Genomic DNA, 14,349 nt, shown 5'->3' on the forward strand with positions numbered 1-14,349 from the left:
CAGTTGTGTTAGTCTGTTTGCATTGCTATCAAGGAATACCTGAGACAGGGTAATTTATAAAGAAAATAAGTTTATTTGGCTTATAGTTCTGCAGGCTGTACATGAAATATAGTGCTGCCATCTGCTTCTGGCAAGGCCTCAGGAAGCTTACAATCACGGCGGAAAGGGCGGGGGAGCCAGCCAGCGTGTCACATGGCGAGAGAGGGAGCAAGAGGCGAGGTGGAGGTGCCAGGCTCTTTTTAAACAACCAGATCTTGTGTGAACTCATTACCACAGAAAGGGCACCAAGCCATGCATAAGGGACTCGCCCCCATGACACCAGCACCTCCCACAAGGCCCCACCTCCAACATTGAGGAATCACATTTCAACATGAGATTTGGAGGGGGCAAACATCTAAACTATATCAAAAGTCGATGATTAAACACAGTCTCATATAAATGTTCTATCTCAAAAAAACCCAAACATTGCACTCCTGTTATAGCTAAGATAAAAAATACTGACAACACCAAGTGCTGCCAAGAAGGTGGAGCAGGCCAATTGCTCATACATCTCTGGTGGGATGTGTCAGTATCGCTGGTGGGGATGTAAGAGTAGAGCCATCTGGAAGACAGTGCCAGTGGCTTATGGAGTTAAACATTACACTTGCCATGTGACCTGGCAGTTCCACTCCTGGGTACTTATTTATCCTCTAGAAATAAAAATGTATATTCCACAAAACTGTAATGAATATTTATAGCAGCTTTATTCATAATTGCCTAAAACTGAAAACAAGTCAAATGTCCTTCACTGAGTAGATAGAATAACAAACTATGGTACCTTCACATAATGGAACACGACTCAGTAATAAGGAACAAACTATCAATATACACAACAACCTGGCTGCATCTCAAATACATTGTACTGAGTGAAAGAAACCAGTCTCAAAAGGCTACAACTGTAGCATCCTATTCATATGATGCTCTGGAAAAGAGACCTCTAAGGGCAGGGTTTAGGAATTGGGAGAGGGGCTGGGGAAGGGTCTGATTAGAAATTAACAGCCCAAGGGAATTCTTGGTTTTGTTTTTATTTGTTTTTTTTTTGTTGTTGTTGTTTTTTGAGACGGAGTCTCGCTCTGTCACCCAGGCTGGAGTGCAGTGGCGCGATCTCAGCTCACTGCAAGCTCCGCCTCAGCCCAAGGGAATTCTTTAGGGGCCTTGGAATTGTTCTGTATCCTGTTTGTGGTGATGGTTACAAGTTACAGCCCATAGAACTGTACAACAAGTGAATTTTACTGCGTGTAAATTTCTAAAAAATTTTAAAATCTTGAAGACATATAGCTCATTTACCACGTGCTTTACCTGTCTTATCTCATTAATCCTCTCTATGAGGTTGGTGTTATGATTGATTACAGGTCGAACATTCCTAATCTGAAAATCCAAAATCTGGAATGCTCCAAAATCTGAAACTAATTTTGAGGCCTGACATGATGCTCAAAGGAAAAGCTCATAGAAGCATTTCGGATTTTGGATTTTCAAATTAGAGATTCTCCACAGGTAATTATAATGCAGATCTTCCAAAAGCTGAAAAAAATCTGAAATCCACACTTCTGGTCCTAAGCATTTCAGATAAGGGATACTCAACCTGGATCTCTATTAGTGCATTATTATCTACTACTATTATTATTATTGACTAAGCAGAGGCTTTGTGAGGTTTGGCCCAAACCCACATACCTTCCAGGGGGCAAAGCCTGGCACAAGCCAGGTGTGCACACTCCCAAGACCCTGAATTTCCACAGCATTGCGAGTCACCCCTCAAGGAGTCACAGAGTGGGTGGTAGATCTTTCTCAGGCTCTTGTACAGGCTGTACCTCAGTTATCCAGCTCGCTGGTCAGTGTGGTTGCTCTGTGCATCATGCTGGTGCAACTTTTACAAATGTGCAAATGTTTTAAATGCTTAGTATCAGAGAGGGAGTTGCCTACTGAATATTTTCTGACCTCTTAACTTGTGCTGTTGGCTAAGTTAAATTTGGCTTCTTTTCAAGGAACTACTCCCTCCCTAGAGGGTTTGTGTGGTGACACCCATAAAAACCTTATTCAGTTTTTGTTCAATTCACAGCTTTAACTTAGTCTCCTTAAAAATCACTCAGGTTGTAACCAAAGGCTGCTCTATGGCTGAGTAGAATTGTTAATTATTAATAACTGTTAATCAACTACATAGTCAACTTCAGACAAGAGGGCAAGAGATAATTCCTTAGACACACACACAAAAAGAGCAAAATGTTAAGGTTAGAAAACAGTAAAAACGATGAAGATATTTAATTCTTTTTGCATACTTTGTAATTATTTGTTTAAATATCTATTTCCCTAGCCTCTGTGCCAGTTTTTCTTGTTGTTTTTTATTTTTATTTTTTTAAGAGAGGGTCTTGTGTTGTTGCCCAGGCTGGAGTCCAGTAGTGCAACCATGGCTCACTGAAGCCTCACACTCCTGGGCTTTGATCCTCCCACGTCAGGCTCCCAAGCTTCTGGGACTACAGGCATGCACCACCATGCCTGGCTAATTTTTAAAACATTCATTTTTGTAGAGATAGGATCTCTCTCTGTTGCCCAGGCTGGCCTTGAACTTCTGGTCTCAAGCAATCCTCTCACCTCAGTCTCCCAAAGTTCTGGGATTACGTGAGCCATTGCGCCCAGCCTTTTCGAGGCTATTAGTTTTCTGCCCCCAGTTCCTGTAATCCTTGCATAGAATAGGGGCTTAGTAAAGGTTTGCTGAGTTAGAACTCCATTTCAATGGATATTGAACTTGAGAACTGAGTGAGACTTGTGGAGTACGGTATTTCAAAGTATTATTTATCCAACAGTCTGATATTTCAGAATCATTCATTTGCCAACTCCTATGTAGGTACTTTGGAGATATTATTTGAGTTATTCCTTATACATCCCATGCAGCAAACATATTCCTTCCTAAATGAGGAAGCTGAGGCTAGGAGTGATGAGCTGATTTGCTTGTTATGCACACTGGATGGAGTGTGAGCTGTGTCAGACACGTGAATTCAGATCCTCATTGTGCCACATCAGAGGGACATGAGATGGGGTGGCTGTTTCACTTCTGTGAGCCTCACTTTCCCCCTCATTCATTTATGTAACCAATGGTGGGTCCAGGTTTTGTGAGGACTGGAGCTTACACAATTTGAGTATGGGTCTTATTTAAAGAAAAAAATATGTAGAATTATGATTCAAATTTGGATACAGGGTTTGAAGGGGACTTGTGACAGCGGGGGACCCTGAGGCTTATGTGCCATTAGATTCATGGTAAATCTGTCCTTTATTTCAACTAATTTTTATAGTGAGCCACTACGTGCCAGGCTGTGTCTGCAGCTGGTTACATGTGCTGAGCCTAACAGTACCATCCTGGTCCTCTAGAATGCTAGAGCCCACTGGGAGACACCACCAGAAAACAGACAACGGCAGTACAGTCAGATAAGTGTATGATGGGGAGGTATGAAAAGCCGGGAAAGATTTCTGGAAGAGATGACATCTAAGCTGCTACTCAGGATATGTAAAAGTTAAAATGGAGAAAAGTATGGAAAGCCCATTTGAGGCAGAAGAAAGAACAAGCATGAGAGGTGATGGAGAAAAGCTTCCTTATGGGGACCGCGAGAAGTTTAGTGGGGCTGCGTTGTTCAGTGGGGTGGAGGAGTGGGGAGAGCTTCAGCTCTAGAATTAGGCAGGGGCCAGGTGGGCTTGTACACCATTTATGGAGCTTGGAAATGGTCCTAAGAGCAATAGGAGGCACTTGGACAGATTTAAGCAGGGAGTGGTCTGATAAGATTTGCACTGGGGGGATGAAAAAAAGGCCACACTGGGTCCAGCTGCAGAATGGAGAGAGAATCCACTCCACACTGGGCACGAGGGCCATCCCCCTGCAGGGAGGCCAGTGGCAGGAGAGAGGAAGGTGACAGGATAGCAGCTGTGAGAACGAAGAGGAGGGGATACATTACAAAGTTGTTCAGCAGTGAGAACCAACGGGACTTGAGAGTGGATGCTTAGAGGCAGGAGGTGCAAGGTGATCATGAGGGAGGAGATAAGATAGAAGCTTAGCTTCCTGGCCTGGACCACCGGTGGGTGGTATTCATTAGAATCAAGGCCATAAGAACAGCAGATTCAGAAGAGATTGTACGTCTCCTTTGAGCCAGTTGAGTTTGCAGTTTCTGAGTGACACCCAGGTGGAGATGTTCAGTGGAGAGCTGGTTGCAAAGCTGAGGAAGGAGAGCTGACTGACGGCAGGGCTTTGGCTGTTCTCAGCATATGGATTATAATTAGAGCCGTGCAGATAGATGAGAGTGCATGGGAAAAGCCAGTGCAGAGACAAGATGGTGCAAAGGAGTATCCTAAAGAACATTAATCTTTAGGGGACAGGCAGAGGAACAAGGAGCCACAAAGAAGCATGAGAGACTGTGGTCAGGGATGAGGGAGGACCGGCAGGAGTGTGTGAGGAGCACGGATTGTTTTTGTTTGTGGGGTTCCCCTGCCTTTAGGGACACACTAACTCTTTGGATATCAACTGGTTGTCCCGGAATTCCATTTAGCTCTGTTCGACTTGTGTGCAGAGCCCATGGTTTTCATAGCCCCCCTTCCTTTCAGATTTGATAATTTGCTAGAGTGGCTCACAGAACTCAGGAAAACACTTTACTTATGTGTACAGGTTTATTGTAGAGGATACAACTCAGGAACAGCCCACATGGAAGAGATGCATAGGACAAGGTATGGGGGTGGCGCAGAGCTTCCATGCCCCCGCCAGGTGCGCCACCTCCCAGCACTGCCATGGCCTCACCAGCCCAGAAGCTCTCTGAACCCTGTGGTTTAGGGTTTTCATGGAGCTTGGTTTTATACATTTTAGGGAGATATGAGACATCAATCAAATACATTTAAGAAATACATTGGTTTGGTCCAGAAAGGCAGGACAACTTGAAGCAAGTTGGGCGGGCAGGGAGGCTTCCAGGTTATAGGAAGGTTTAAAAATTTTCTGATTGGCAATTGGTCAAAAGAGTTATTATCAATACCCAGCATTTTGGGAGGCCGAGGGGGGTGGATCACGAGGTCAGGAGATCAAGACCATCCTGGCTAACACGTGAAACCCCGTCTCTACTAAAAATATAAAAAAAATTAGCCGGGCATGGTGGTGGGTGGCTGTAATCCCAGCTACTCGGGAGGCTGAGGCAGGAGAATGGCATGAACCTGGGAGGTGGAGCTTGGAGTGAGCCGAGATTGTGCCATTGCACTCCAGCCTGGGCGACAGAGCAAGACTCTGACTCAAAAAAAAAAAAAAAAAAAGAAGAGTTATTATCAATAAGAAGGAATGTCTGGGTTTCAATAAGGGGTTGTGCAGACCAAAGTTTTCTCATGCAGCTGAAGCCTCCAGGTGGCAGGCTTCAGAGAGACTAGATTGTAAATATTTATTATCAGATGTAAGGTCTGTGTTGATGTTAATACCGGAGGGTATATTGAGGCATGTTCAACCCTACTTCCCGTCATAGCCTGAGCCAGTCTTTCTGGTTAAATTTTAGAGTTCTCTGGCCTGGCAGGAAGTCCATTTACGTGGTTGAGGAACTTAGAATTTTGTTTTTGGTTTACAAAGAGAAAGCAGAGAAGGGTGATGAATGACTGAGCCACATCCTGGTGCCAGCTCTGGACCGGGTTTGGCTGTGGTCTCCACAAACATTTTTGAATGAATACATGAGTGAGCACGTGAGTGAGTGAATGGGAGGAAGGCCGGCGGGGGGAGGTTTGAGGAGAGTGGGGAAAGGTCTGCTGTGGTGCCTTGAAGGTGGGGAGACCTGGCACGGGGAACACAGAATTGCCAGGTGGATTTGGTGCCCATTTGGAAGGTGGCCCAGTGACTTCTGGGGACAGTGTCCCTGAGATCATGCATTTTCCCCAGCTGTGCTCAGTAGCCTGCTTCAGGGAGAGGGAATGGCAACAGCGAGCACGCCAGGCTGGGGGTTTCCAGGCACGTAGAGGAGAAAGGCAACTGGGTTCGGGAGCCGAACGGAGTGGCAGGAAGGTGAGTGAAGTGATGGATGGCTATGTCTACACTGGAGGCTGATAAAGAAGGGAAAGTGATAGGTTGAGGGGTGGGTGGCTGGATGTGGTCATGGAACAGAGGCAGAAATAACTGGGGTGTGGGAAAAGTGGTGGCAAGGTGGCTGGGAGCTTGGTGCAGATGAAGCCAAGGTGAAGTGAGGTGGGATGGTGAGACCAAGGACCCAGAAGCCCAGGTGTCGCCCTGGTGATGCAAGGATGGCGGCAGGGCTCGGGGTGGGGAGGAGGTGCAGGTCCAGGATCAAGGCCCCCAGAGAAGGGGGATGTCCCAGATGAGAGCAATGAGAAGGACAGCTTGGGGTGAAGCTGCATGCCCTGAGCCTTCAAGCAGCAGCAGATTATACCTGAAGGTAGAGCCACGTTAGGGACGTGGGAGGACACTGACTGCTGGGTAGGGGTGGGGAGTGAGCATCCACACTCGAGTGGCTGCAGATGCCATGAGACCCTCCAGGGATGACCAGGTCACTGTTAGGGCAGAGAGGAGGAGGCAGCTTTCAGAAGGAGCTGGGCATGCAGAGCTTGCTAACTAGGGATGGAGGATCCAGGCAGTAGGGCAAAGCCCACGGAGGGGCCCACAGGACGGGACAACTGCGAAGACACTGTCTGCCTTGGAATGCGGGCAGCATCTTCATAGCCATCCAGGGATTTGGACCCTGGCCTTTCTAAGTGAGAGCTATACTTTTTCTATAATTTCTGCCACTACATAACTGCCAAAGTTAAAGGTGGAAAAAGAGTCTCTGTCCTAGCTTTTCATTTACCTTTTCAAAAGGAACAGAAAATCGTCGCATTCTCTTGCTTCTACAATGCCAGTGATTGTCTGATGCATCCTGGATTTGACAAAGGCAGGTAGACACTCACGGTGCAGGGACACGCCAGTTCCAAATCGCATCTTTACTTTTTAAATGTTGAAAAACAAAAAAGACAGTGCATCTTAGAATTTAAGGCAACATAGTAACTAAAGTGGCAGAGGCTTTTAACTGAAACCGGAAGAAACAGCGTGAGTTTTTTTGTTTTATGTTTCTTAGCTGAAAGAAACTCAGGCAGGATAACGTGATAAGGAAACTCAGGTATTTGCCTGTGATTAGTTCAGGAACTGTTGGAAAAATACTCTGGGATTGGGCAGAACTAGAGTTTAGATCACCAGCTTGAAGGACTTTTAAGTCCAGTTTAAGATTTGGAGAGAGTTATAAAGGTTAAGCCAGCATTTATAAGAACATGCGCCAATTAGAGAAGTACAGGAGAATTTGCTGTTTTCTCTGTTATTATAAAGATCATTGTTCTTAAATTTACATTAGTTTGCTAGGCCTACTGCCACAGAAAACCACAGACTGAGTGGCTTGGACAACAGATGTTTGTTTTCTCCCAACTCTGAAGACTGGAAGTTCGAGATCAAGGTGTCAGCACAAATGGTCTCTCCCTAAGCCTCTCTGCTTGGCTTGCGGATGGCTGTCTTCTCCCTGCGTCCTCCCTCACATGGCCTTCCCTTTGTGTGTGTCTGTGTCCTCATCTCCTCTCCTCATAGGGACGCCGATCAGACTGGTTTAGGGCTCAACCTCTTGACCTCGTTTCAATGTTATCACCTCTGTAAAGACCCTGTTTCCAAAAGGTCACATTCTGAAGTACCAGGGATTAGGGATTCAACATATAAGTTTTGGGGGAGGACACAGTTCAGTCCATAGCAGCCTATTCCATACCTCATTTTATAAGAAGAGAATTTAAAATCAGATCCTTGCCTAGCACTCTTCTGGTCACACACAGAAAATAATCCAGAAAGTTACCTTGGCTGCTCAGCCTCATGTGGCTGGACCCTCAGTTGCTGTAAGACCTCACCGGACCCTTCTCCCTCCTCGCTCCTTCACATGCTGGAACCTTCCTTACATGTCTAGATGCACCGAGCTTGTTCACACCTTCAGGGTTTGTTCCCTCATCCTAAAATGGTTTCTCCTTAGTTTTATATGGCTCTACCCTTGTGCCGTTTCGGCCTCAAGTTAAATCCTGTTCCTCCAAGAAGCCTCCCTGACCATCCGATGGAAAGCAGCCACCCAGCAATGCCAGATCTCATTACCCTGTCTCAGTGCTCAGTGTGGTACTTATTGCTGGCTGATAGGGCCTCATTTATCTTGTCACCAATGTCCCCAGCACTGTAGCAATCCCCAGCAGATAGTGTCACTCAAATATTTGCCAAATATTTGCCAAATAAATAAATGAATAAAACCAGAAGAGTTAGGAAGAAATGAAGAGAGCTGCTGGGAAGAATCTGGATGTTCCTGAAGTCCAAGACTTTATTTTTTTAGGTGGGATTCATCAAAAGGAGGCAGTTTGCCTGAGGTCCCTCCCCTGGGCAAAGAGAGAAACAGGGCTGGTCTGACTCCAGGCCTGTCTGTGGCTTTGATTGTTTTAACAAGCAGATGGTATTTTTGTACACAGTGATGTGGAGAACTTGGAGATGCGTATCAATGCCGCCTTTCTTCCCTGTCCCTTGCATAACAGGTTTGGTGTCTTGGATCAAGTTTGGGGCAGCATCAAACTGCGCCACTAGACTGCATCCCATGATGCAGAGATTATACTGTATTCATACCCTGCAGTGTTTGCACATAGAAGCCTTACTGTAAATGTTTGCTGAGTGAAAAACAGTGAATAAATGAGCGAATATTTAAATGACAAGAACTGACAGTCTTTTGAAGTTCCTCTAGGGTGGTGCTTCTCAAACTTCAACATCCATCTGAGCCATCTGGAAAGCTAGTTAAAATGCCAGGTGTGATTCAGGAGGTCCTGGGTAGCCTGAGAATCTGCATTTCTAATGAGTTTCCAAGTGATGCTATTGCTACTGTTCTCGCCTCTCCTTTGTGTAGCAAGGCTCTAGGATGTGTCCAGGATGGTCTATCTACTTGGTCAAAGATAATCTTGTGAGTTGACTAGTCATCAAAAGACCCCGATCACTTCTCAGTTTGTCCAAAAAATAACACATGCAACTTTCAGCCAGTTACTTAACCTCAGTGATCTTCAGTATTTGTGCATAGGTGAATTGGAGATGGGTGTCAATGCCCCCTTTCTTCCCTGTCCCTTGCATATTATGCCTGATGTCTTGGATCAAGTTTTGGGCAGTATCAAACTATGCCATTAGATCATATCCCATGATGCAGGGATTACATTATATTCACACTCTGCAGTGTCTTTCACATAGAGGCCTTACTGTAAATGTTTGCAGTGAAACAATGAATAAATGAGTGAATATTTAAAAGACAAGAACTGACAGTCTTTTGAAGTTCACTTTGGAGGAACCTAGTCCAATTATCAGGAGATATTATTTGTTGAACACTTTGTACCTGCTGAGCTTCTTGATATATGTTATGTTTACTTATCACAACAATCCTGCAAGGTGGAATTATTATCCTCATTTTTTTTTTTTTGAGACAGAGTTTTGCTCTTGTTGCCTAGGCTGGAGTGCAATGGCGTGATCTCAGCTCACTGCAACCTCTGCCTCCCAGGTTCAAGTGATTCTCCTGCCTTAGACTCCCGAGTAGCTGGGATCATAGGGATGCACCACCACGCTCGGCTAATTGTGTATTTTTAGTAGAGACGGGGTTTCTCCCTGTTGGTCAGGCTGGTCTTGAACTCCCGACCTCAGGTGATCTGTCCGCCTCGGCCTCCCAAAGTGCTGGGATTACAGGTGTGAGCCACTGTGCCCGGCCTATCCTTGTTTTACAGAAGAGGAAACTAGTGCTCAGAGAGGTTAGACAACAGGCCCAAGGTCCCCAAGTCAATAACCAGGAGCCAATAGCAGGGCTCTGATGATGATGATGGTGGTGTGTGTGTGTGTGTGTGGTGTAGTGTATGTTTGTGTTTTCATGTGTATATGTGTGTGTGTATGTGTGTGTGTGTTTCCCTCATACCATTTTGCTTATCAAATGATCCTTTAGGTTCTTTCCAAGTGTATGATTTTAGGTCAAAGACAAAGCATGACACAGTTCACTGTGAGTTGTGACTTATTATACAAGCTCATGAAAGAGTCGGATACCTTTTCTGATCCTCAATATAACCTTTGTCTTCTCACCACCATAACACGTTGGTTTCTCTTCAGGAACTGGTTTTATATTCTCATGAGCACATATGCAGTTTCTCCTATAGACTGTAAGATTTTTAAGAGCAAGGACTGGGTCTTATTTTCCATTTTGTTCCCTAGTGTCTTCGATCCTTATTGCATTCAGTGGTTTGATTTGAACAGAACTTTGGAAGCATGAGACAGACTCTGTACATTAAAACGCTTCCATAGCACTCACCATGGTGTCCAAAGTGTCACTAAATCTCTGCTTGCTTGAGATTTCTGTATCTTAATTAATCTTGATTTGTGCTGTTTTTTTGTGAAAGAGTAAATGCCTGTGGGAGGGCTGGGCCCCACCTACAGAGAACTCTGGTAGTGTGCCAAGAGCAGGACTGCATAATTGGTGCATGTGACAAGGAACAGAGGAGGGTGGAGGGGTCCCTGGATGATGGGGGTGCCTTCCCCTCGGCTGTCTTTATTGTGTCCCCATTGGCATTACTGTTACTGATCACTAAATCAGGGAACAGACGGAGGCGTGAGGTAGGATCCTATGACAGACAGCCTTTAGCGAGTTACCAATGACGCCAGAGTTGACCATCAAGTAAATCTGTTGCCTTTTGAAAGACATGTCTGTCTGTACAATGCTAGGGCCTGAGTTGCTTAACCTTCTAGTAAACCATAAATTTCTCTCACATGTCCTTGGGGTGATGAAAATCTTCCCGAGTTGTGCGGAGCACAAAGTAGAACCTGACAGGGAATGTTCTGAAATAATTGTGTGGATGGTGACAGGTAAAAAAATACACTGTAGAGCTATCGATCCTGTACGAATGCAGCCTAAGTTGTTGCTCTGTTAAGAAGTGTTTTTGGAGTTCTCTATACACTAAAAAAAAGAAGAAAAGTGGAAAAGAAGAGATTTCTCTTGTCTTGTATGAAGCAGCAAAATAATATTCTATCAGAATTGTTTTAAATATGGTATAGTGGGGCACTTCTATTTAAAGGGTACGTCTTTGGTTCATTTTTTATTTTTAATTGCCCTGATATCTCTTCCTTTTGGGAAAGTCCGACGCTCTGGCTCTCTGCTATCTGTTCAGCCAGCCTTCAGTAGAAGTGGGAACACAAATAGCTCATTGTTTTAATTTTGGATTTCCTTAGGCTGTTGCTGTCACCTAGTCATCTCAGACACTCTTACAGGGAAACCAGCACTGGCAGGGTGTGAAGGTCATAGCAAGGGCAGCAGTGCTTCCCAGGATCATGTGCCTGGAGAGGTCGGTATGCCCCGACTTCTAAAGGGGGCCTGCCTTCCACAGGACGAGCACTTACTGAGCGCTTCTCCTGCACTTACTGTACATTCTCATCCATATGTTAGTTGTTGTTACCATAAATGTCCTCACACGTCTGTGGCAGGTGGATGACAAGAGCTTCTGAGTATATTTTTTAACTGTGTTTTTCGAAGGCAACTTTAAGTGCTAATGATCCAGTGGTTATATGGGTGGCTATTGACTTTTAGATTCACGGCACTGTTCTGAGTGGGTAATTCGCCGCCTTTCTCTAACTCCTATGTCCTTGAGGAACCTGAATGTACAGATGATTACCTGTACCTACTGAGCTTCCTCTCGCAGAGTTGGGGCGATAAATATGCTGCAAAACCTGCTCTAAAACAGTCAGCACTGAGCAGCAGGAAACTGAATATAGTCACTCACATAGCCAAACCCAGGCTCAGGCCCACATTCACCCCTGTCCGAAGGGGGTGGAAATGAGATCATTTCACACCTCACGTGGAAGTGCAGACCTGAAAGAAGACTTGGGGCTCCCCCAGCACAGGTGTCCCCATTTTACAGGTGCTAAAGGCTGTGGCGGAGACAGAGATGGGGAGAGGAGTTGGCCGTGATGCGTCGTCATGGAGCATCTCACATGTAAGGGCCATGAGAAGTGAGGACAGAAGGGCAGCCAGGCTGGCTGGTCTTCATGTGGGCCAGTTGAGTGGGAATGTGGCATGGCCGGTGGAAGAACGAGCATTTGAGGAGGCAGAGTTCCCCACTCTTCTGAACCTCTGTTTTACAAAAGGCTTAGAATATAAAATTGGGACCTTGTCTTTGGAAAGGAGGGAGCAAAGTGTTAACCTGGACAGCTTTGGTGCACAAGGTGAGAGGTTTACCAAGGGCTCACACACTCTCCTTCATGGGAGAGGGTGCTTAGGGGGAGGTCTGGCTGCTGTGAGGTATGGGACCTGTCCAGGACCTTCTACTGCTACAGCAGGAACAGCACTGTGAGGGAGGGATGTTGCTCTTCCTGTTTTTCAGTCGTGGAATGGAGGCTTTGAAAGGTTCGGTAACTTGCTCGAGATGACACAGCCAGCGAGGGGTAGCATGGGATTAAACACCAGTCGGCTCATCTCCAAAGGCCTGACTGACAAAAACAAATTTCAATTGATTTTACTTTTCCTCTGTAATAGATGAGGGATATCTCATTTCAGAATATCTGAAGGTGACATTTGGAGTTGCTCATTGATTCAATTATTCTGAATCTTTATTTCAGAGATTATTTATCTCAGGTTTTAGATGTGGAATGTTCCAAAACGATTCATTGGTTTCACTTCCCTTTGCATTGCTAAGTAAAGGTGATATAGGAGAACTACTCACAGGGGTGAGCACAGCAAGGGTATGAAGGATGTAAAATCAGACACAGCTTTTCTATGCATCTTTTCTATGCATCTTTCTTAAACGCATTACCCTTAACCCAAGAGACAGTCAGGATCATGAACTTTCCTAATATTTTGTAAAGCATTCCTATATCAACATTTGGGGCACATGCTCCTGGTCTTGTTTAAGTCAGGGCAGGAGTGGCTAATTAATTCTCTGATTCCTCAGGCTTCACAGTTTAAGCAGCCATAATTATTTTCCAATTGAGGTTCCCTCTCTGCCTAAACTGGCATTGATATCAAGGGCTAAATGCATCAGCTTTGTAATAATGAAGATGGGTGCCAATTCCATCTTCCATATGGGATGAAGTTGGGGAGAGAGATGGTGGAGAAGCACTGGTCAGACTGTAAATGATATTGAGTAGAAAGAAGTCAGGGATTTTTGTTTTTAACATGAAAAGGAAATAGAATTGTAACTAAGTTGAAGTTTCTTTACTGTGCAAATTTCATCTTGTCATTTGCAAGGGATTATGCCACATAGCTATGGATTTGGGCCCAATATTTGACCTTATAGCAGCTCTAAAAGATTAGACTGCAGTTAGGAAATGCCCTCTGGATCTGATTTTTAAACAGAACCAAATGCATTCTACTCTTTTCTGCTTTTAAGAGTACCACTGCTTGAGGATGCATTGAAGCCCTGCTAGACATCTTTGCTGATATTTGCCTTTAGCATTCTTTCTGGAGGTATTTAGACCTTAATAAACTACCGTTGTCCTTTAAAAAAAGGACTGAAGAGAATAATATTTGTAGAAACAAAATAATCAAATACAGTCCTACATCATTTAATGTTGGGGATACGTTATGAGAAATGCATCGTTAGGCAATTTTGCCATTGTGTGAACGTCATAGAGTGTACTTACACAAACCTAGATGGTGCGTCCTACTACTCCACACCCAGGCTACATGGTGCAGCCTATTGCTCCTAGGCTACAAAGCTGTGCAGATGTGACTGTCCTGAATACTGTAGGCAATTGTCACACTGTAAGTATTTGTGTATCTGAACATATCTAAACAGAAAAGGTACAGTAAAAATGTGGCATTATAATCTTAGGGGACCACCATCACATACATGATCTGTTGCTGATTAAAATGTGGACAAGTGGTACATGACTGTACTAGCATTAAAGTGCTTCCGAACTGAGAGGGTGGAATGGGAACAGGTACTGGCTTCTTGTTTTAAGGGCTGACTGGTGAGGAAGGTACTGGCTTCTTGTTTTAAGGGCTGACTGGTGAGGAACTTGCCACGCAGAGCAGTAGGCTGAACTAGGCTGAAGACAGGCTAAGATAGGCTCCAGGGTTGACCCAGGGCCAAGATACAGCAGCTGCCTTGTCCTGGCTCGCTGCAGGCTTGGCATCTCCTGTGCCTGTATCCCTGAATTTGTGGTTGAACTTAAGTTTGGGGAGTCCCAGTGGCCCTGATGAGACTGGAAATACCGCCCTAAACAACGTCCTTTAGCAGCTAAACTGACAATAATAATCTGTTGTTTACTGCACAGGATTGAGATGAGTGTAGCAATCTCCTAGACGAAGG

The 14,349-nt window shown here is 45.0% G+C and overlaps 1 protein-coding gene and 1 long non-coding RNA gene across 7 annotated transcripts in view; one reads left to right on the forward strand and one right to left on the reverse strand.

The window, feature by feature from the left end:
* The window catches only part of LOC129529134 (uncharacterized), a 37,622-nt gene extending 29,496 nt beyond the window's left edge, over nucleotides 1–8,126 (reverse strand). For both annotated transcript variants that reach the window (XR_008674558.2, XR_008674560.2), the window contains exon 1: nucleotides 7,857–8,126. This is a non-coding gene — a long non-coding RNA (uncharacterized lncRNA). The remainder of the gene's footprint in view (nucleotides 1–7,856) is intronic.
* DISC1 (DISC1 scaffold protein) overlaps nucleotides 1–14,349 on the forward strand; it is a 415,293-nt gene that overhangs the window by 213,803 nt on the left and 187,141 nt on the right. The gene's annotated exons all lie outside the window — the stretch shown is intronic.

This window comes from Gorilla gorilla, chromosome 1 (assembly GCF_029281585.2).
Source record: "Gorilla gorilla gorilla isolate KB3781 chromosome 1, NHGRI_mGorGor1-v2.1_pri, whole genome shotgun sequence".
Classification (NCBI taxonomy): Eukaryota; Metazoa; Chordata; class Mammalia; order Primates; family Hominidae; genus Gorilla; species Gorilla gorilla.